The sequence below is a fragment of the Cyanistes caeruleus genome, chromosome 4 (genome assembly GCF_971803275.1).
Source record: "Cyanistes caeruleus chromosome 4, bCyaCae1.hap1.1, whole genome shotgun sequence".
Taxonomy (NCBI): Eukaryota; Metazoa; Chordata; class Aves; order Passeriformes; family Paridae; genus Cyanistes; species Cyanistes caeruleus.
In genome coordinates this window covers 16,958,107-16,982,339 of record NC_141704.1, presented here as the reverse complement: position 1 = coordinate 16,982,339, position 24,233 = coordinate 16,958,107, and the positions used below count along the sequence as shown (strand labels likewise).

The window sequence follows — 24,233 nt, the reverse complement described above, 5'->3', positions numbered from 1 at the left end:
ACATCAGTTGATTTAATCTCTCTTCATTGCATCTCTCATGCTTTGTCACACAAGTGGAACACTGAAATAAATCAACCATTTATTTGCTTTATTGCATAAATCTCAGAACAGTAAAATAGAATTGATCACACAAAAAAAGATTAAGATAGGTTTCAGTGAATCCTTGAAACACTTTAAATTAATCATGCAAGCTGATATTATATTTCCCAAGGGAAATATATTTTAATAGATCTTTTCCAAATATTTTCCTCCTTTAATATATTTATAAATATTGTTACTACTCTTGCATTTTTCTAAGATGATTAAACCATTATTTTTCCCTAGCCTTGTGTGTGGAAAAACAAGTCAAAAAAATTTCTTTATTACTTATAAAAATATGCAACAAAATAACTGGGAAATTTAAAATGAAGCTATGTGTATATCTTCAGCAAAAATATGTATTCCCAAACTTTTTTTAGACCAAAATTGATGACATTGCAAGAGGATCCACAAAAATGGAAAGCCACCCTATATGTAGCATAAAATGCTACCCTGAGACAAGTTTCAAAGAAATGAAAGAAAATTGAACTTGTCAGTTCATCCTTTGCATTACTTGATACTGTCCATAATATAGTATTTTAAATAATTAAAAATTTGCTTCATTCATTTCAAAGCTGTTTGATTTCTAATACTAGAAAATATAGTTTAAATTCTCATTTGGAAAGTATGGATTTAATGATTTTATGTTCAAAAATGTAATTTAAAACAGGACTGCTACGAGCTCACAAATAGCTCCTGTGTGAATGCTGTCATCTTCATTGCTGTCTCCCTTTTTTAGAGACCTGAACTGTGAAAGTCTCTGCTTGCTCTTGAGATCCTATACTAAATCTTTCCAATGTCTACAGATTTGTGTAAATCATCATAATCTTGTTCTAAGATAGTTACCATTCTGAGAAGACTGAAACAAAACATGAGCATTTCTGTACTTGTCCTCACAATTGAAACTGACATCAACAAAAGGAGGGAACTGGGTTAAACTATGACTGGAAATGAAAGCACTTTCCCAGTCCTCAGTCTTAATTAACTAAATCTGACTAGTTTATTATGGAAATATGAGATTAAAACATCTGAAACCTGTGATAGACTAGGTAGTGTTAATTCCTTTAATAAAGCAAACATATATGATGGTTTTAGTTTGCTGGAAGTCTAATAGCTCCACTCTGTATGGGCACATCTGCTTGGCTCCTAACCATCAGCCCTTAAAAGGAAGTCTGGTGCTCATGGTTGTTGTTGCTATTGTTGTTATTATTATTGTTGTTGATGATGATAATAATACTAATATCATAAATATAATTGCTGCTGCTGATGATGATGATCTCACCAATATTATTTTCCTTTCTGACAAACAGCTGGCTGATAAATCCAGGTTGAAACACAACATTGTCACATAGTCAAAGTCATCATGAGGCTCTTTCACCAGAAAGATGTTTATGTGAATGGAAATCATGCATGATTTTTGGCATAGAACAAGGCCAGCAAACTTTGTACCTGGTTTCAGAGTACAAACTAAGGGCTACTTGTGACGAGTGAAATGGATAGGGTGAAACCCAAGACAAACTAGTAACACCATGGAAAATAACATTGAACTTTGCTGCACAGGGTAGATGTTTCCAGTAGGATTTCTACAGGATCCTGTAATAAAGGTATTATCTTTATTCTTCCATAATGTAGTTTGGTTTTCAGTGTTATTGAAAGGAAATCCAAACAGATTAAGAGTATGGTAAATGTTTGTTGCAGTATTTTGCCTTGTTACCATAATTTGAAGTGACTGATCCCTCATCAGCTTCAGACAAAAGAGGGCACATGTAAAGTAAAAACAAAAGAATTAAACAGGGCAGTTGATTGCAATAGTAAGCCAGTGTTAATCTGCTAACTCTTTCACTTTGATTAGTAAACTTTCCAGACAGAGAAATAAAGGTGTGGTCTCATTATACTCTATGCCATGGTTCACTCTTAGACTTTTTAATTCTTCTCCAGGTTTCTTGCACCATACACAGTTGCTTATCCACTTGTTTCAAATCTAATTATGGTGCAATCAAAGAAGGAAGTGGAACAGTTCAATGATCTGATAGAAAATTAACTCATTAAAAAAAAAGGAAAAAAGACTTTCTGTCAGAGCAGTGAGCTCAACTGATTTATGCACACAATTGCTAGTTGCAAGAGATGGACATGAATTTTCAGCCAGGCCTAGAAGAGCTTCCTTTTCAGAGGCAATATAGCTGTACTGAATCAGGTACAATGTCACAGTAAATTCTGAGAAAGATAAATACAAGGCTAATGACTAGATGTAATGTGATAGGAAAACAATGATTAGAAGTTGTCTTGACACTTTAACATAAGCAAAATATAATGGTTGCTTTCGTAAAGACTTTGAATATACAGGACTCAAAGTAGATGATTTTATCAGGTCTGTAGGTCTACCATACTTGAATTGGGCTAAGAACCATAACCTTAAACAGAAGGTTTTACTATATTTGAAGCATTTATAAGATGATTTCAAACAATGCCTTTTCCATGAGGACTGTGTTTCTCATCTTCCCAGGGACCAGCTAGCTGTATGCAGACTACTATATGTTTCATAATATAATCATTACTTAACTAATATAATTGAACTCTACTAAGCTAAGTGGTCTTCTTAGCTTTTACTACTCTCCTTCTTTTTTTGATCTGATGTATTGCTTCCCACAGATTTGAAATGGAAAGTTTTGAAGACAAGTAATTTCTCTTGTCTTATGTGTAAAAGAGCTGAAATAATGGTTGTTGATAATATTAGATTATTCCTATATTAATCATTTGATTAATAATTTTGTGTTGATTTTTTCTTATTAATAGGAAAAGCAATAGCTGATACCAAGGTTCAAGAAAGTAATTTATAATTTTAAAGAGAATTCACAAGTCATTCACCATCTTTGCAACATGTTCCAAATAAAGTTTAATGATGAAGAGAAGTGTTGGCCTTCAGCCCTTTTTATTTAATGAGCTAACAATGCTTCACTTTCTTGGCCAGCACTGAGAACATTTTGATTTACAGTGGATAAAACTGGATAAAATGTTTACAGCTTAAACTGGAAAATCTTTCTTCACAGACAGACTAAGCATATCCAGCTCCTTGCTAAAGAACTTTGAATCTATTTTCTTATCAGAGGTCAAGCTTGTCAACTATTTTTGCAATGGTTCAACCTCTCATGCACTTTCCACAGCACCTGGAAAGGATTAGTGAATAACCTCTTTCCACTATGGAGATCAAGAGTTAAAAGACTCTCATAGTGGCCTCTGAAGTTCCCTCAGATTATGATTAATGAGTTCATTCTATTTTCCTGATGGCTCTTCAGTTCCCTCACTATAGGCTGGGTTGAGAGAAACCCATTTCTTTGCTTGAAAGAAAACTAATTTCCAAGTATTTGATGGCTACTACAGTTTTGCTGTACAGCACACCCCACTTCAGAGTATTTGTTCAGTCAACATGACCAAGATATCTGAGTAAACACACCAGATGAATACAAGCAGGAAAAAGCAAGGGAATATGGCTGATCAAGCATGAAAATGAACATTTCTGCCCTTAAAAGTCTGTGTTATCTTTATGTTCAAAAGAGGCATTTATATTGGAAAGAACTCTTGTCATGAAAAAACCAATAAACACAAATAAGAACATACCACATAACCTTCAGTGAACTTCATTACTAGTCTTACTACAAGGAACTAATACTGGGAAATAGGAATATGAATGACCATTTCAGTGCTTCTTTTGATTTGCTTAGCACAAAAACTTGGTAGTACCTCTGGAAGAGATGCTCTTTAATACATGTAATCAGGTTACTACTCACATGTGCTACTCTTTGGGTAGTGGTGTATATATATGTACAGAAGAATTTACTGTCATATCAACTAAAAACAATAATTTTTGCCTGTTAGTTGAAATATTTCACTTGCACCTTTTTCCAGAAAAGGGAAAGAAATTTTTTTTTCTAATGTTTTTGAAAGAAATTTTAAAAGAGAACTTTTTTTCTAAGTTTACTCACTGAGTTGAACTTTATGTAACTAGTTTCCATGCATATAAGATCAACTATAGTTTCCTTCTATGCCACAAAACATTGTTCTTTAAAAAATGCATTGTTTTCAATTCAGTAGCTGCTTCAGGCTGAAAGAATTTAGAAACCATTTCACAGTGTGAGACAGGATAAACTAGAATGGCACATACCTTACATGAACACATACATAGACACACCAAAGAAATACCTGAAGGACAATTGTGTTGCCAGTGCCAGCTTAAGTAATCAAATCTTGTTGATCCACCAAGAATGAAAAATATCAAGGTTTTTTGTTTGTTTGTTTATTTTTACTGTCAGATATCTTGTTTTTAAATACTGTGATAATGCTGAAATCTCCATTCTTTCAGAATTTCAGAAGCTGACAGTTCTGAGCATGCTGCATACTGCTGTATTGAAGTGACTGAAGCAAAGCCAAACATCATAGTTGTCATCATATTCCTGAATTTCCATTTTTTCCCTGGCCTGTCATTGGAACAATTTGTCTTTTTCAGAAAATGCTCCCTTTCCAAAACACCCCTCAAACAGAACAAGCTGCCAGGAAGACTGAAAGGCACATACAACATGGTCATGATAGATTGTAATGAGTGCTGTGGGTGTTAGACATTACAATGGGTGCATTTGGTGTTCCAATTCAATGGTACTTCTCAAGATGATGTTTTTCCACATGGTTACTTCCAGTCTGCATTGTACATTATAAATAAGGATTTTCTGGGAAGTATATTTGGCATACTGAACAAGGAGGTACGATAATGTTATATTAGCAGGCCCCTGGTATCACTCATTTCTCTACCATTTCATTACTGTTTTTTCCTGCATTTCATTCAGACTGCATTTATACCTGAGGTGATATTTCTATAGGTTACATATATCTACCATATATAGCATGTGGCATTTCAACAAGGCCAGTCCAATTTCTTTATGGCAATTTTAGAAGTTTTTTAAAAGGATTTAATGTTCATATCTAGATTTACCATGTTTAATTTCATCAAAGTAGAGGATTTACCCAAGTAACAAACAATTTTATCATCCCAGTATCATTATAGTTAAAGGGAGACATTTTGGTAAGCTACATGCACACATGGACTGTGTGCTTATAATCATGTTATGAATATGAGAAGTGCTGCTTTCCACATTTCCCATGCCTAATAGAAAAACACCTTGCACCCTTGTGATGGTTTGAGAGACTGTCTCCTGTGACTCCCCCCACTCAGGAGGGGGTGCTCTCTGGGAACACCTCTGTTTGGTCAGAATCCCTTGAGGAGTACCTCAAGCACAATCTTGTGCAGCAGTTCAAATTCTCCTCTGACCCCCTGCTGGGGGCTTCCCTATGGCATTTTTTCACAAAGAAGCACGGGAGTCTCTGCCTCTGCATGGATTACAGGAAGAAGAAGGTCATCAGAGTGAAGAACCAGCACTCCTTGTCACTCACTCTGAAGTGCTCTGAACATCTGCAGTGGGTTCTGCTGCCCTCTATGGTGGATCTATAAGGAGCCACTATAAACATCCTCTGATGCCATTCGGTCTCTACAAAATTCCAGTATTCTGTAAATGCTGTTATTAGAGACTTTCTTCATAGCTATGCTATGGAATACCTGTATGACATCCTGATTTTCTGCACCTCTACAGAGATATCCATTAACAACCTTTTCAATGACTTGCAGCAGTGTTAGCTGCACTGATCAGAAGAAATGCTGCTTTGACAAACACAGGGTGGAGTTCCTGGGGTAACACTGAGTTGCACGTAGACTCCACGGACACTGATGACATCACAAGTTGGCAGCATCTTCTAGCAAAGCGCAATGGTCTTCAGGATTTACCATGTTCTAAAGATAGTTCAGGAAGGGGACTTCTGGTTTGTAGCTGCCATAACAGCACTCACCCAAAAGAGGGCTTGACTTTTATGGATGCCTGACACACAATAAGCTTCTCAAAATGGGTACTCACTGTAGCTTTTATCCTATACTGACTCTTTTAGTGCAGATCCAAATGCTTTAACCTGTACCTGCTTCTCTAACTCATCCCACTGAGAGGAATTATGCCTGACATAATGAGCTCCTGTTAATCAGATCTGACTTTTGAGTACTGAAAGCACAGTTGTGAGGGAGCAGAAGGACTGAAAATGGTGATGACCACCCTCCCAGCCTGGAAGAGTATTGAGGGATTGTATCTATCTATCTCTGCTTTGCCTCCTGGCCCCCCTTCTTTTTGTCCTTCCTTTTCACTTTCATTTGTCATCTATGAATTTCATGGCAGATACCTTGTCATGGAAGAAGGACCCAGATTTGGCTGCACACCTCATACACAGACCTGGTCTTTTTCTCTGCTTCACTTTAGCTGTGGCAGAGGATGAGCTCAAGGCCAAAATTCAACAGGTCACAGCAAACAGCATGCTTCTGGCTCAGCATTGTGATGGCACAGCATCAACCAACCTCTAAGCAGGCAGGCAGATACCTCACAGGGACTGCTGAAAAGATGGCTCTTCCACTGATGCCACAATGCATCTGAAACTGGAAATGAGCTTCAGCACCTTTGTATCCAGTCCTGTGGGTAATACATTGTACAGACATGTGTGGTTGATTATATTTGGGTCTGTAATATCTGTAGTTGTACCAAAAGGCTTCTGCAAAGACCACAGGGTGATGTATAGCCATGGTAAGAAAGGGGGGCTGTGATCCCTCAGTGGTACCTTAAGATCTGTCTCTAATCAAGCTAAAGATGTAAACACCTGTGTTGTTCCTACAGCTCTCATTGCAGGAGGTGGGTAGGAAAGACAGATCAACATTTCCGTGTCTGTCTCTCCCCCCATCCCAGATCATGGGTACAAAGGAGGAGAAAAGAACTTTCATTTCCATGCTTTCCATTTTCTGGATTGGAAAATGGTGGTCCTGCCATTTCCCTGGTGCTTTGAATAAACGGTGCCGTAAGGAGAATAGAAAGCTGCCATGGAGCCTTTGGAGAGATCTCCTCCAGCTGTGCAGGTTGCTGGACAGAGAGCTCCTTCTTACTTTTTTACTGCAGTCTTAATTTTTGAAATTTATTATCTCTCATCACTTTTTCAGTGCCCATATGGTAAGCAGAAAGGAAGAGTTAACAAAATATCTGTTGCATAAGCACACACAATTTGATGGACAGTTTCTTTTCTCCTTTGTATGTGAGATGCTCTATTCAAAACTAAATTTTAAACAGTATTTTATTTACATAACCAGTGCATCTCTACCAAATTATGGCTTTCATATTATTCAGTATTAAATTTATAATTTCTTTTAACAAATAATTTTTTTCCATGAGACCTTCTCTGCTTTTCTTGATGTCATGACCTAATGTAAGAGAAAAATCTTTGTGTAACACTGTTTCTATCAAAGCATCATAATTAGCACTAAAAGTGCCTTAATCTTTATTCTTCATAATGAGACTGTATCTTCTAACATTTTTCTTGGCTTGCTTGCTCCCTTCATTCTGCATTGCTCTTTCTGACTTGGTCAGACTATTTTTCTAATTGGAAAAATGCAAGCTGTCTAGTGCATACTCCATTAATTACTAGTTTTAGTCCACAGTTTGCAAAAAGTCTTGGCAAATTGTCAATAAAGAAAAAAATGTCCATTGTAAAAAAGAGAAAAAAGAGTTTTCTGGTGAATTTTCTCAGCCTGTGATTATGAACACTGGAATAACTATTATTAATAGATAAGAAAATATAGGTAAGAAAAGATACGAAAACATTCACCATTTTGATTGGACTATAATTTCTCTGGAAAGGTCACATACACTTAAATTAAACGCCAGCAAAATCTTCACAGTTGCACACAAAAGGTGCAGAAACACAATATGAAAACAAAATTGTGGAAAAAATAAACTGGAGATGAATATGCAAAATAAAGTAAATTTTAATGGCACCAACTTTCTGTAATACAAACTGTGAGGTGCTATTAGCAAAGTGAGTAAAGATAAAAAGAACACTAATCTTGTAAACACAGAGAAAAATTAGGAGATTATGTAAACAGAATACTAAGAAAATAACAGTTTTGTTTTTTTGGAAGCTCAAGTCATGGCTTTTCGAAGAATATTGGAACAGAATTCTGTGGTTGTGCCTAGTCATGTGGAAATTTGATTACTGCAATGACCATTTATGATTTCTGCCCTGCCAGACTGACAGTGTCAGCTGTTAAGTGTACAGGTCCCTGTATCCAGCACTGGGATTTTGATCACACAGCTTTGTTGTTGCTGTTCTTACACTGCCCAATGGCAACCTCCTGAGCTTTGGCTCTGCAGCATTTTGTACTGTAACATTTCAGGCTGACATTTCTGGTGTGGCACCTGATTCCCTGCTCCTGCAGACAGTACCCCTGAGCTTCCTCCATGGGCAGAGTTTTCATGGTGCTTTTTCCCTCTATCAGCCTGCAGTGGTTCAAGCCCAAGTGGAAAATAAGCACTATGCAGCCGCTCCCTGAACCCCCCTCTCTCCCTTGCTCTTGCACAAATTGCTCCTCATTATGCCCTTCTGACATAGGAGGGTGCTAGGGATACCAGTCACTGTCAGCTGAACCACCACCAGACCTTATTCCCAATTCATAGAATATCAGATGAAATTGGAGAAAAGCTTTGTATTTCTCTTAATGCACAACTGTAATTTTGCTCTGTCCTTAAAATGTCCTCACAGGCTTGAAAAAATCTGTAAGCCCTGCATTTCCCACATATATCCAGATAATATAAAATTCATTCTGGCATATAAGAACAATTTTCAATTTTTAGACAACTGGATTTATTAGATATGCATAAGAAGAAAGATACTTGGCATGCACTGTCTGTGGCAATGTCTCACACAGACTCTCCTGGATTCTAACATACCTACCTACCACCTTGCAAGTTACACAGCCCTGTTAGAATGAACAGAAAATATTTAGGTCTGGGAGTCAGATTCAATCTAGACTTTGAGCTCTAGGTCAGAGAGCTTGCTTTAAGTACCATCTGCACCTCAGGCATCTCCAGACACAGCACAGGACATTTTCCCCTGTTTCTCCAAGGATTGAATGACCTTCTGCATGACAGTCATTCAACTGATTCTTTTAACGTTTTAGTTAAATGCAAAACATTTCTCAGAGTCATTTCCCACTTGATACAATCCACAAGGCTACATCTGTTATTCTTTCCTAGTACTGCCCCCTGGTACATGAAGGACAGATGATAAATCTGGGCTAGATTGCATCTGGCTTTGCAGGGGCTTGCAGTGAATCAGACAAAAGGGTACAAGGAACTCCTCCTGCCTTCTTGAGCATTCAGTCAAGGGGCAGACACAATCTCATCCCTGATTTAGTAGAGCTCTGAATGTGCACAACTTTTGTATTTAATATTTATAGAAACACTGAGTGCCAAAAAAGGATCTAAGGCCATGGTCAGCGGTGGAGTTAAGCAACTTTTTTTATGAATTTCACTTAGAAATGCAATCCAGAAGAGACCAAAAATAGTAGGATAGGTAATTTGGATTTCTTGACTAGATTTACTCCACACTTCAAAACAAAAACACCAAGTAAAATATTTTCCTTGCCCCTCAAATAAGAATAATACAATGACAATAAATTAAGTTATTCTGTTTCAGTTGTCCTTGTGTCTTGATTTTATTTTTTAATTTGACTATAAAATTAAAAAACAAAACCAAAAAAAAAAAACCCACACAACTTTTTTACACAGTACAGGCAATGAGAAAGGCCAGTGTTTAAGGAACACAAATTGTACTTTTTAAAAAGAACAAAGGAATACAGCACAGTAAAGGTCCACCACACCTCAGAATATATCAATTTCATCCCTATCATACAGCACTACTGCCAATCACATTAAAATTTGAATTGAATTTCATTATACTGTCTTAGTTTCATTCTCTTATTAAGAGGCTAATCCAAAGCCTGCTTCCATTATTAATCAGAAATATTTTAATTTTAAGTTCACAATTGTCCATAGCTACTACTATCATCCAATTGATCTTGTACCAGTATTGTCTTTAAAACAATTCATTCCCTTTGGTGTTTACTTTCTAGCCTATCGTGCAATCATCTGCCTTCACAGGCTTGTTCTCTAGACAGGGCCACAAAGCACAAAGTCTCTGTATTTTTCTGTTTGGTTTTATTTTTGTTTTTATTTTGGGGTTTTGGTGTTGTGGTTTGGGTTTTTTTTTCAAAAAAGAAAAAACCTCAGTGTATTTTACAGAAGTGCTTTAATATGATTATTATAGTAACCTTTTTCTGTACATTTTCCACTTGGAAATAACCTTGAATGGTGAATATAATTAAACTTAGGATTATAGATGAAGTTTCATTTGTGTCTTGTGCAATGGCATTATAGCTTCTTTAATCCAGGATATGATTCTTCTGGTGCTTCCAAGGGCCAGTAACATTTAACTTATCACAACAACTCATATTTATTGGAAGGGCTGATGCAGAAGTGGTGGAGTTAATAACAAAAAAAAGGAGTGTACTCCTGAGGAGTTAGAGGAAACTATTATAATAAGACTATTAGCTTTGAGTTAAAAGAAAAAACAAACAAATAAAAGACAAATGCTCTTGGTAAGGCTTTGGGTCAGATAAACTAGATTAAAATAATATTTGTTTTAGCCTCAGGAGAAGACAACAAGCAAACTGGGAAATAAGAGTTATTACAGTTAGAAATGGATAAATATAAAGAAGATTAGCTAAGTAGTTTAAACCAAATAATCAAGGATGGAAACATTTCTTCATTGTGTTTATGAGGGTATAATGGAAAGCAGGAGTTATTTGAAGTTCTTTCCTCAGTGTCTTCCAATATGCTTTTGGATTGATTAGCCACCAGTGATTCTAATATGGATATAGAGCCCACTACAGTTCAACATCATCTCTCAAACAGAACCATTTGAGCACATAAAGCTTTCCATCAGGATGCTGAAATGTTGAGACATGTTGCCATTGCTATTCAGGATTACTTGTACTGAAATCAAGTCCAAAGTAATTTAATTTGAAGGCAAAAGTTGTAGTACTTTGAATGTCTTTAGAAATGTGTGATTTTTTCCACTTTTCCTTATTTAAGTTTGTAATTGCATGGTCAATTAGCACATTGGCCCCATAAAAGTTTCATTTCAGTTTGACTTCTGGAAATCTTCATTTTATTCTACAAGAAGTGAGCTTTTGTATCCTTTGCAGTTTCTCTGTTTAATCTTAATGTCTCATTTGTATTGGTTATTTATCCAGTTTTGAGCTTTTCTGCAATGTCTTCTAGCTCTCTGCTTGAGATACATGTTCAAGAACAATTTTGGATGTGCAAGACAAAGGACTTCCAGGCCTCTTTCACATCCGAGTCAAATATTAATCTGAGTTCTGTTGCCTGTATGAGTAACTTCTACATTTTATCTTAGCTTTCCTCTTCAAAACTGATACCCTTCATTACATACCACTCTTTACTCTTCTACTTAAATGAAAGTCAACTGCCTTACAATCATGCAATCCAATCCTATTTTCTACAACTGACATTTTCTATAACATCCTCACTACTTTAAAAATCCAATTTTATAGGTAAATCAGCTTTCTTGTTTCATTGGTGGAAGCAGCACAATTTCCATATTCTGAGGGAACATATTCTTTCTGAGTAGCTTGTGGTCAGAAGCTCTGCCCAGGAAAACAAAACCTGCTGCACATCATTTTCCCAAGGTACTGACAAGATTTTGCATATTTACTCTCAAGAGTGAGGTGACATAAAACTCTTTCAGGACGGGTAAGTTTCTTTGAAGTATCTGACTCACAAACAAAGTTCAGGAATACTCCAGGGCTGTGGAGCATCCTGGGATGATCAGAGCAGTATTGGAAGGGGTTTGCTTACATTATTGTCTCATAACCAGTTGGTTTCACTTCTATTACACTTTGCTTCTTTATTTTTTTTCACACTGCAAACAAGAGCATGTTCCCAAAGCAAGTATGTTCTCCCCACTGCTATTATCTATTGATTTTTTTATTCTTTATTTTTTTAGCTTTCTTTTTCGAACAATGAAAACTGATATGCTCAAATAAACTATAAAATATAAGCCTGAGTTTTAAATAATAAAGACTGGAAATAATCAACTAACATATATGAATTATCAGCTTTTTACTATCCATTCTGTAACAAAGTAATTTGAAAGCTGTTTCCAATTCCCTCACATGCTTGATGAAGCTGGGTACTGACTAAAAAATGGATGCCTGTGACATGCAGAAGGAGTGGCAGTAATACATTTGTCTTACTTACTTTCATACTAGGATTACACAAAGGAGGTCCTCTAGAACTAATTTAACAAACCTTCTGCTCTTTTGCATTGCTTTGTAATCTAAAAGGAAATCTTCTATTATGTTCTTACTCTGTGGGTCTTTGTGTCTCCAGATAAATAATTTTTCTTTGGAAACCATGACATTCTTTTTTAAAAATTCAGTCAGACTCAGGGAACATCCCATTATTGTTCCATGGACTCTGTGGCTTCACATATTGGTATTGAATGAAAGATTCAATACATTTCAACAATATGAGCTCACATGAGAGCTTTTTAGGACAACATCGAGAGGTCATACCTTTGTAGGGGATACTAGAAGAACACCAGTAATGTTAAGAAGTATTCAAAATAGATTAAAACCTCATATCCAAAGACTGTTTTCCACAGTGAATACTCTCCCTTTCATTTTCATGGATCCCTTCATTCTGACTGAAAAAAGAGTTTTTAAGCACATACTCAGTTTTCTGTCAATGTGCATGTACCAGTCCGAAAGCAGGAAGTGAATCACATTTTTCAGCATTAGTTAGAGGTGAATGTTATTTGGGGGCATTGCTTCACTGTAACTCCATTTCTTTTCACTTCTCATGTGGGGTCCTAATTTAGATTTCTGTAATTCTAGTGTAGCACTCAGTCTTTCTAATGAGACTTCAGCCTAAGTAAAACCACTGACAAGCAGGTTTTTATCTTCCTGTAAATTAATAATTCTGCAAGAAAGTCAAATGGTTCTGCTAAACACACAAAACTGGCCATGCCTGAAAATTAACTTTCTAGTCATTGCTCCAGCCCACGTGGCATTTGACAAGTGCTACAACACTCAGAAAAAACCATGTTAATTATCACATGACTATTATTTATATCTCTATTTCTTGAAACACTATTCAGTTATTAAGATAGTGAAAAATGGAGCTATCCAGAATGAATATGAAATGAATATTCATAACACAGCTAATTGTCACTGACATCTCAAATTTCATTATAATTTCTGTTTTGCTTAGCACTTTCTCAGACTTGCAATAAGCCCATCACTGTGTTATTCGATTGCCTACTATAACACCAGTCCAGACAAAATTACATATACACAGTAGGACTCTACATTTCATAATCAGCAATATAGTTAGGATGTTTAGAGATATGCTTCTTATAGAAGTTCAGATGCATTTATGTAGCATACCAGATCTTAACTTGCTTAACAGAATCCCCTACTTTTTTTATTTTTTTAATAGGCATCATGTGTTTTAATTCACAGCAAATCTAATAATTCAAGAGTTTTTAAACTTGTTAGTGTAACTGAAATCAACTTTTCCCTTCTATTGGGACATTATAATCGGCTTTATTTGTTTACTCACTGCATTTCGTCACTTCTTTGAATGTGCAGGTAGAAAAATGCAACTAAACAAAAAGGCTTACAACATTCTAATGTTTATCAAGACCATTAGTTTTCTTGCAGGCTTGTTAAGCTCTTAAATATGCATTTGCATCAAGTTAATGTAGCCCATACTTTTTGTGTAATATTACCTACTTCACATACACATAGACAATACGGGAGCTTAATTTAAAAATTACTGTGGTTATAATGCTGGCTATACAAAGCCAAAGGGAGATTATTTTAGCTTTAAAATTGACTTGGGGAAAATTAACACAGTGAACAAGCATATTAAATACTAACTGCTTCAAACCATACTGATTTTTGCTGCTGCTAAAGAAAGGGCTATCCAATTTAAAATATCCCCCAGACTTTAATGAGCACTTCTCTTACAAACACTTACTTTTACAATCACTGCTATTTGAACTGCATTAAAAAGGAAGCTGTTTATTGTCAGCTCTTTGGAGCTGAAAGTTTTGAACTGGACACTGTGATGAGGCAGTCTGTCACAGGTGGGCAAGTAGACATTTGGGCAGGAGAATTTTTGACGGTTTGATCATGACATATTTGCCAGCATTCCTGGGATGGTGGGTCAAGAGATCCCCTTTTCTATAAAGGGGAAGAAGTCAGCTCCTAACTAGAGGGCGGTGGAGCCACACGGAGCTGCAGAGCCAGCTGCAGAATGCCCACTGACTTCTGCTTGCCATAAATGTCAGCCTCCGAGGCTGTTATTTACAAGCTCTGTCTGTGGTAGCCCTGAGATTCCCAAAGCATGGTTGGCTGCAGCACTGTGCATAAAAGTTCTTTCAGTCAGAGCAACCAAGGCAACAGAGACTGAAGCTGACAGGTCACAACCCCATTGCACTTTATGGTGACTGACATTCTTTTTCGTTAATGGATACTTTTAAAAAATTTAAACCATTTTAAGAAACATTTTCCTAAGAAAATGTTTGCGTATCTATAAAAAAAAATAGCTTCTCTCAGCTTCTCTTGGGTCTGCTATAATTATTTCTTTTACTTTCCTGCTGCAGAAAATCATGGAGAGATCTAAGCAGGAGGGACAAAAAGAGCTGTGTGTATGAAAAAGTTTTAGACTAAATTTTATTTTGATTCTCTAAAAAGGGTAGTAGGCAAAATTTTAAAAATTCTTTAATGGGAAAAATCCATGCAGACACTCAGTTTAAAACTGGTTTTGTCTGTATGGTATTTACAGAAGCCATCCATGATAATTCTAACTTAGAGAAATATTGAATAGGAAAAAAAACCAAAAAAACTCGGAAAAACATCATATGAAGATTCTTTCTTGAAAATGAACTGTCTGGTGACACTCAAAGGCCTAGTTAGCTGCCCCTCTCTAAAGAAGGACTAACAGCTAATGACAGTGTGCCAAAGAATTTCTGCTGGAGGTCATACTTGATACTTGTGACATTTAAAACAGAAATGTACAAAAAAAAAAGGTGTTAATTCTGGGAAAAGAATCAGTGAACACAAACTGAGGCACAACTAAGTTATTAATCTTTATATCTATCTACAAACATCAGTATTTTCTTTATCCCATCATGCAGCTAGCTGTCTGATACATTGTTATGCTTTTTGAATATGCTAAATTTAAAGATCTATTTTAAGTGAATACAAAAGGAAGGTTTTTATGGACCCAAACTGACAGTACTGAACCCGCTATGGGAAAAAGAATTTGGTTGTCAGGAAAGAAATGGACAAATAAATAAATATACTGGTAGAAGTCAGAGAAAAAAAATTTGCAATACTGCTATTGGAATTGCTTTAAAAAGCATGACTTTAATCTACTAGAGGACCCTATTCAATGTGAAGACATTATTTTGACAAGAACAAAGGGGGAACAATGGGAGAGTAATTATGTCCCAGTTTATGACAGATTATACTATTAAACTGGCACAGTAGTCATGTTTGACCTCACCTACAGAGTAGTTTTTTAAAAAAATAAGCAAGCAAGAGAACAAAACATAGTGCCTGTAATAAGAACACAATGTACAAAACCACTATTTAATTGCAAATTTTGATAATGGAAAACAAGGCTACAAAATATAAGTGAAGTGATAAACCCTCCTCTTCTAAACATCCCTTATTCTACTTAATATCTACTGGATATTTGAGTTCACAAAGCAAAATATCACCTCATCTGGAGATGAGATTCTTCTCATTCAAATTTAGACTTTGAGGTCAATAAGATTTACCTCACATGTTTGAGGCACCAAATTTATCTATCTACATGTGGCTTACACATCCAAGACCTCAGTCCAGTCAGTAAAACCTGTAGTTTCAGTTAGTTGTCTAAACACAGTATTGCCTTCCCATTTAAAACGCCTTCCCACTAAAAATGCCTTCCAATTTAAAATACCTTTCAATTTAAAATGCCTTTTTAGATTATCTGAGAAAACCTCAAGGGACTGGTGGATATCACTGAGGACTTCAAGGACACTCTGAAAAAGAGGCTGGAGAGTAGACAGGAATACCCGAGACATTGCTCATAAATTTGACATCTCTGCATGGACAACTGAAGCAAAGTCATTTGATCAGTGGATCTAAAGAGTTATTTAAGCCCCTCCAAATTGGACATCTTCAGCAGATTAACTGAGCTGATCCCTACATGCCCCTGCAGAGGACCAGGATAAAATTAAAATTATGAATAAAAAAATGTGCATCTCCATTCTCTTATGCATACATATTAAGTGCTTGGTTAAACATTATTCTGCAGTGCACATGTTCTACAAATGAGCCAAGCCTTGGATTCATTATTAACCAAGTGAACTCCCACAGCACTGACTTTTACAATCTACTGGGTAAATCACTGGAAAGAAAGAGGATTATTGTCTTGTCATATGAAGCCACTTTATTTGGAATACCTAATTCAAATGAAGGAACTACATTCTCAGAAACAGATTGGGAAATGAGAAGGAGTTATTCAGAGAACAAAAGAATTAGGAATAAATATTTCAATTTTTACTTATTAAATCACTTAAATATTCCAAAGAACTCAGTGCTTGAACAACCACGGACAAGTGATGGAAAGGAAGAATAATAACAGCTTCCAATAGTACAACTCCTTAGAAAAGAAGGGGATTATAGTATGCAGTACTCTGGGGTGTAATTAGAAAACAAAGACAAAAAATATAAAGAGAAACTTCACAGTCAGTGATAGTTTTTTAGTTATTCGGTAACCTCTGAAATGTAGAAATCCCACTTCACAGGATACTGAAAACCAGACTCAGATTAGTAATAGAAAATGTGCTTTAGGAGAGCGTCCTATGTCAACAGGGAGAAAGACAGGATAATCTGAAAAGCTTATTTATTAGCAACACCTATGAATTTTTCTAAACACCATTAGTTGTCAGACATTTTGTCAGAAAAGCAACTATCCTGATAAAGAAACAAGATTTGTCAAGAGAATACCAAAAAAACTCTTCCTCAGAATTTAAACTGATAGGCCCTTAACAGGGCTGCCTTAAATCATATCTATCCACCAATATTTCTGTTTAGCAGATGCTCCTTGGCTAGTACTTATTTTGGACTGGCTTTAAAGTAAAAGATTAAGGGCATTGAGTATTGATAACTAAATTAAAAGGGCTGGCTGCCAATAGCTATAACAGTAAGTAAAGAATAAAGAGCATTGCCTGCTCTGTGTCCTCTTGACCACACAGAACAATCATTAAGAATTAAGTGCTGTGATTCAGTCCCCCTCCTCCCTTTTCCCCAGGAGGCAATGCCTCACACACCACCAAGTATGCAGTACTCCGGGAAAAAAGCCAAAAGGAGCAACTCGTTCTCTGAATGAGAACAGCTCAAAAATAGGTCTTACCCAAGACAGAGGGGCAGGGGGAGGGGAACTACAATGCTTCCTGCTATTGCTTATAGTGCAATTTTTGTAAATGGAATGAAATTTGTATTAACCCGTCTTTTGCTGGAATTCTTAAACAAAGTTCAGGATTTTAGCTGAGAGGTTACTACAAAAATCTGTAATAAAATTATACTGTTTATATTATTATTTTTCTTATGTAATAATATATAGATATATAAGCTAGACTTTTGTCTAGCCAGATCATGTAATATAGAGCAATTGATAATGTGTGAAGTTTTGAAGGAAATGGCTTCCACCATTCTATATCCCTCCTTCTCTTTTCTGCACTAATATCTGCTCCTGGTGCACATAAACAAAAAAACCTCACCAAAGAGCTGTATGATACATATTACAAATATGCATGCTACATACAAAGACGTCAGCCTATTTGTGTATATATATTCATAGACTTGCATTAACCCTTGTAGCTAAACTGAAGACCTAGTAATAATCAGAGTAATGATTTGAAAATCTGTTTTACAAAAAACTAAAGTGCAACTAAAAATAATAATTGAGAAACAGAGCCCCTTCTGTTGGCTTGAGCTTGCTGTCTGAAAATGGTTGTACTAAAATAAGGGCACTGACTCTATTGTAGTTGCAAGCAGGAACAAACTACAATGGAACTTGCATGTATGTATGTAATGGTTGCATCTCTTTAATTTATTTAATTTATTCTTGGTAGAATGCAACACAACTGTTGATTGTCTCAGTTACATTTTCAAAGGGTTTCTCTCTCTTTTGCTTACAATCAACAGCCAAATCATTTCAAATACATGTTATTTTCCATTTGGAAAACACATTGTGATTTGTTGTTTGTGGGTTTTTTTGTCTAGGTTTTAATTTCTAATGATCTTCAACATTATCATCACTTTCCTGTTTAGTCTGCTTTCAGATCAACTTTGATTGTCAGAACAACACTGTTGCTAGGTGTGGTTTTTAAAATTAGTTCTCTTTAGAGGACTAAGTGCTCTAGAGAGCAGAAAATGGGCATGATACCGGAATCATTCAAAAATCCTCCTGTGGCTCTTGTTTAGGTGTTTTTAGATGTCTACATTGATGACTGCAAGGTAGAATAGGATAAACACAAATGGTATTGAATTCAGTGATATTATACTGATGATGCATTTAATCAGGCATGTTCAGCATAAAGAAAACATTAAATACTCTCCAGGCTGTGGCTGACATACAACTGGCCAGATGACAGAAAAATCTACTCTTGCAGGTGGGAGCCACAGGAATACTGGGGAGGGCAGTCGAGGTTAGTAGAATTTAGCTGAGCAGCGACAAACAAGCTCTGAATCATTTCAAACTGTGGCTGAACTCCTCCTCCAGCATCCCCTCTCCAGAGGTCTGGCACCCTCTGAAAAGGCTTCAGTATGTGACAGATGAATCAGAGAGTATTCCTTGAGGGAATTCCACTGTTGCACGGCTCCTCTTTGTCTCTTGTTCCCTCTAGCGTAACACAGTGCATGCAGTTGTCACGTTCAAATATTCAGACCCTGGATTTACACACAAATACAGATGTTTGCATCTGCATAATGAATACACCTCTGGTTTTAAGGGTATGCTCAGAATGACTCCAGCATTTAATGTCTGATTAAATTAGGAGGATGTGCATTGTGACTTAAGATAAGCTTCATGGAACAGTTCTCAGATCAACAGTCTGTGAATTTTAACCATTAGATACCAATGTCTTTCAGTTGTTCCAATATTTTGTTTTTATTTTTTTATTATTTAATACTCTAAATACTGGAATTGGGCATGTCTTAGATTTCTCTTAGTATGAAAAAAGTAGATGTAAAATGGAATATTTGAACATTTTTTCTCGACTGAATAGTTTTCCTGATACCTGACTTTTAAATATCTCGGAACAAACTGGACACTAAGCTTGCATTGCAGTCACTAGAGGGGGAAGAAAATCTTCATCCAGAAGACAATCAATATTATTTTACAATAAATATCTGAGGTAGGCCAGCACATTGGTAAGTGCTCATTTCTCTGTGTAATTTACAGGTAGAAGCTAGGGTAGATATCTGAAAGATATCTGAAACTTCTATATCTACATTTTTGATGTCTGTTGTCAGAGAAATCAGCACAAACCCAAATGACAAATGCAAGTTAAAAATACCTCTATGCTTTTCCTCTTCCCTTTTCCCCTATACTTCATCAAGGAATTACAATCTCAGTGGCTGAGCTTGATGTGGACATCTGGAAATCCTTTAACACCTACACTCAGAGCAGCTAAAGCAGCTTGCCCAGAGCTGTGTCCAGGTAGGTTGTAAATATCTCAAAGAATAGAGACTCCACAATCCCACTGTGTTTGACCACTATCAAAGTAAAAAACAACAACAACAACAAAAAAAAATTCTCATGAATAACTGAAAGTTCCAGTATTTAAATTTACCTCTACTGTTTCTTGTCCTTTCACTGGGCACCACTGAAATGAATCAGGCTGCCCCTTCTTTATAACCCTCCCACCAAATACCTCCAGAAATGGCTAAGATCCACCTGAGCTTTCTTATCTCCAGGCTAAATGGGACAGATGCTGCAAGCCCTTAACAATCTTTGTTGTCCTTTGCTGGACTTGCCCAAGTAAGTCCATGTCTCCCTCATACTGGGGAGACCAGCACTGGACAGCACTCCTGGTGTTTTTCCAGTGCTCACCAGAAGAAGGTAACTCCTGACCTGCTGGCTATGCCCTGTCTAATGCAGTCCAGAAGGCTCTTGATCTTCATTGCAAGAGAGCTCAGCTGGCTCAGGCACAATTTGCTGTCCATCAAGACTTCCTTATTCTGCAAGTTTTCCACCCAGTCAGTCCCCAGCCTGTACATATGTGTGGTGCTATTTTTCTTTGGCTGCAAAGATCTGTATTTTCCTTTGTTAAACTTCACAAGATTAATACTTCCATTCGTTATAGCCATCAAGAAGTCAATTAATCCAATTTTTTTTAAGTCATCCCAATGAACTGGTATGGCAGAATTGCTTCAAAGGGCAATTTATCCATCTACTGCACCAAGTAACGTCTGAGAGAATGAGACACATCCCTCTCTACATCTGTGGCCAGTCACAGACTGGAGAGTATTTGACGTTTCCTTTATGCTGAATATGTTTGCTTGCTTCACAAAAATTTACTCTTAATGCCTTATACAGTCTCATTTCAAGAAAATATGGCTCCTAAATTTTTACTAAATATGGTTGTGATGATGCCCAGCTCTTCTTTGATCCTTGATAGTCAAAATGCAAATTCTCCTCCAATAGCACTTTCCCCCAATCTAAGGCATGTCTTCTATTTGCTGTCTTATTTTAGTCTTCAGTTACCTTATCCACTGTGCCAGAAAGTTTTATTTTTAGCTGTAATAATTTAAAGCTATTTCTGTAATATTTTATAAATCTCATGTGATAAATATTCACGATTCCTACGTCCAATCAAATTTAGTACCTCTAATATGTCTTGATTTTTTCATACATGCCACATATATTACGCCTGATTTTAAAGTTTCCTTAATATGAACTACATTTTCTATGATACTTTAATCGGTTTTTAAGAGTTCATGCTGTGGGAGCTTTCAGCAAAGAGAGAAAGGAACTGAAGTCAGTAAATTTAATTTTTTTTTCTAGAGCAAAAGCAAAAAAAAAGGGTTGATTTCATAATTTGCACTAGTCATTGAATAATGTTTGTATTGCCATTGGCAGTTTAAAATCCAATGACAGTTCATACATTAAAATCATAACATGAAACTCACTTGTAATTAAAGTATAGATTATTTTACAAAATTGTCTGCAGTCAAAAAAAATAAATGGAAGAATAAAGATATAGGTATGCTAGTTAAAGGGAAAATACAGTCAAGTGGAACCTTATATGTAAAGGAAAAAATAAGAAATAACAATTCTTGCACCCCAGAGGTTTTGTAAACACTTATGACTAAAATGATAAATCCTGTTGATCATGGAAAGAAGTTCTGTTACAAAGTACAATTTTATGATGGAATTCCATAATACTCCTTCTGGAGTTTTTTTTTCACAAAAATATTTTTTGAAGAGCAATTGTCACACAAATCACTCCATTAAGCCAGGTTCTGAAATTCTCATTCATTTTTCCCTCTACTGAAGTGGCCTTCAATAACCCTTTCAAAAAATGACAGAGCTCCCCCTCTGGCATGCTCTCTCCAGAGCTGTGCCTCCTTTTGAAGAGAGGTCAGCTGGTGCAATATAGACCACAGAATGCCAAAAGCAGACTGTTGAGATAGGCCTATCATTTGAAGTCATGAATGCTTTTCTCCACCTTTTTGTCACCTTCTCTTCTTAATTTTTAAGGCTGTTGGGAACCAAACTGGCCTCTGGCATAAGTAAGTCATTCTTAGCAACCACTTTGCTGGGCTTAATTATTGCAGTGATGCAGAAGGGCTGTGCACTTCGTTTTGTATTTTTACTGTCCTTGGTAGAATATTATTGAAGGACAAAGCAGAAAAAGTAATATATGTCACAACATATTACAGAATTTCTATGAGGATATATATATATATTTTTTGAAGCAACTTCAAAAAGAGCTTTACATTTAAAAATGTAAATCTCTAATAAAAAGATAAACCTACCAAACATAACTAGAAGGATAGTGTTTAAGGATCTTACTGTGTCTTCAACTTTATTCCTGCTAAAGGATATTCTGCATTCTCATATAAAAAACAAACAAAAACAAAATAACACCCCCCCCCAAAAAAAAAAACCAAACCCAATCACACCTCAAAACTAAAAAAAAAACCAAACAAATACCCAAAACAAAAGCAAACACAAACTGGTTCCTAAAGTATTCCAAGTTAAAAAGCTTGGGCCCATAAAACCTGGTATATACAGCTATTTACAATAATTCCTTAACTTCCTCCTTGATTCCAAGACACTGCAAGGCTTTTTTTTTTTAAAAGCACCAAAAACATTTTCACTAAATTACTTTCCCCTTGTTCTTGCTTTCTTCATTGGTGTGAACTCTACACTGTTTTCCTTCCAAGTCTGTCATCAAGTAATCCATGTAAACACTTGCCTGTCGTTGTTTCTACCTGACCTGAGCAGGCCTGATTACTTCAGTGCATTTTGTTAGCCTTTTATTTTTTTATGTCATAGGAACATAAGGTTTTGCCACAGAGGAAGGTTGTTGACATCTACTCTTGCCATGCTCCTTTGTTGTGAGGATACAGGACAGCACGTTATTTTACTTGGCCAAACCAACCCAGAGTCAGATTCGGGACTGCACTTTTACCGCTGATCTCAGGTGTTCCGTGGCAGGAGGAGCAGTTGCATGGCTGCATCCTGAGGCTGCTGCTCTCCTCGCAGCCACACACACAGCAGGTCACAGCGCCGTGGGCAGTGGATGATTCTGTTACTTCAAAATAACAATTCTTTTCTTGACACACCTTTTTCTTTGAAGTAGATATTGCAGCATCAATAACGAAACACCTTTGAATTGTATCTGGAAACCCACAGCTTTCTATAAAGGTTGTTGTTTCCCCTGATTAATGTAGCTTTTCTTCAGCACTCTTCCTCTGAAACATTTGTCTGCTGTGTGTTTTCCTTCTCTAACTAAAGCTGTCATGGCAAAATCCAAAAATTTTAAGAATAAGAGAAGGAAGATTTGACTTTCATTTCTAACCTAATTTCTGTCTGCCATGACTACTCATGTATAGAGTTTAACATTATCAACATGATTATAATGTATGTTTCCACTAGATTTCCTCTAAACAAGTAGTCATTTAAAGAGATTGCTCCAATGTAAAATCCATGCTTCTGTATCAACTGTTTGTAGCTAATATTCTTGAAAAGAATATTTGAAATTATAATCTCAGAGAGAGCTAAAAAAACCTCTTCTGGATCTTCAGACTTTAGTTTTTGCATAGAACAGCCTTCTTGTGTATCATCATTCTGTTCCCTCATTGACTTCAGTCTAAATAAAAGTGTGATTTGGTTAAGTCCATAAGAAATGACAATATAATAATTAATAGGAAAGTCTATATTAAATAATACTTTTTTCCTGACACTAGTACTGTTAAGCTTAGACCAAATTCCTGCTTGTTACTCTAGCAGAAAAGCAGAAAATCTGCTTTACCATCAGAAAAGTTAATCAGTAATGAGGGCCAAAGAATCATGTCCTGTTTTAATCATGATGTCAACAAAGATATCTCCATTTATTTGAAAACATGTCATATGTGAGAAATTGCAGAATGCTTTGTGTTTCATTAGAGTTATTGGCATTTTATCTCTGATTCTTCACAAAGTTGCACCAGTTATTTCATCCTTGTGCTCACTGGCATTTGAATCATTGAAGACAGTGAAAAACAGTTAAACTTTCTAAGACCTGGATATTGATCTAATTAAAAAACCAAACCAAACCAAACCAAAAAAAACACAAAAAACAAAAACAAACAAAAAAAAAAAAAAAAAAAAAAACTTTCAAGGTTTATTTTTATTAGATTTGGTAATAAGAAATAAAAGTGCAGGACCTGCACAGCAGTCATGCTGTCCCCTACTAAGTCTGTCACTTCTGTGGACATGTCATTTATGGGATGTCAGATTCAGCCCTTGCATTGTTTTGCCTATACAGACTCTAAATTGTAGGCTAAATTTACCTGTGCTGCACCTTTTTCCATCTTAAATATTTTGGAAGGA

At 36.1% G+C, this 24,233-nt stretch overlaps 1 protein-coding gene and 1 long non-coding RNA gene across 12 annotated transcripts in view; both read right to left on the bottom strand.

Annotated features, from left to right (window-relative positions):
- TAFA5 (TAFA chemokine like family member 5) overlaps window positions 1-24,233 on the bottom strand; it is a 473,208-nt gene that overhangs the window by 93,135 nt on the left and 355,840 nt on the right. The window lies entirely within an intron of this gene.
- LOC111923035 (uncharacterized) lies at window positions 70-6,477 on the bottom strand. The gene is made up of 2 exons (XR_015286168.1): window positions 6,346-6,477; window positions 70-5,454 (listed from the first exon to the last, which is right to left on the bottom strand). It is a non-coding gene; the product is annotated as an uncharacterized LOC111923035 (long non-coding RNA).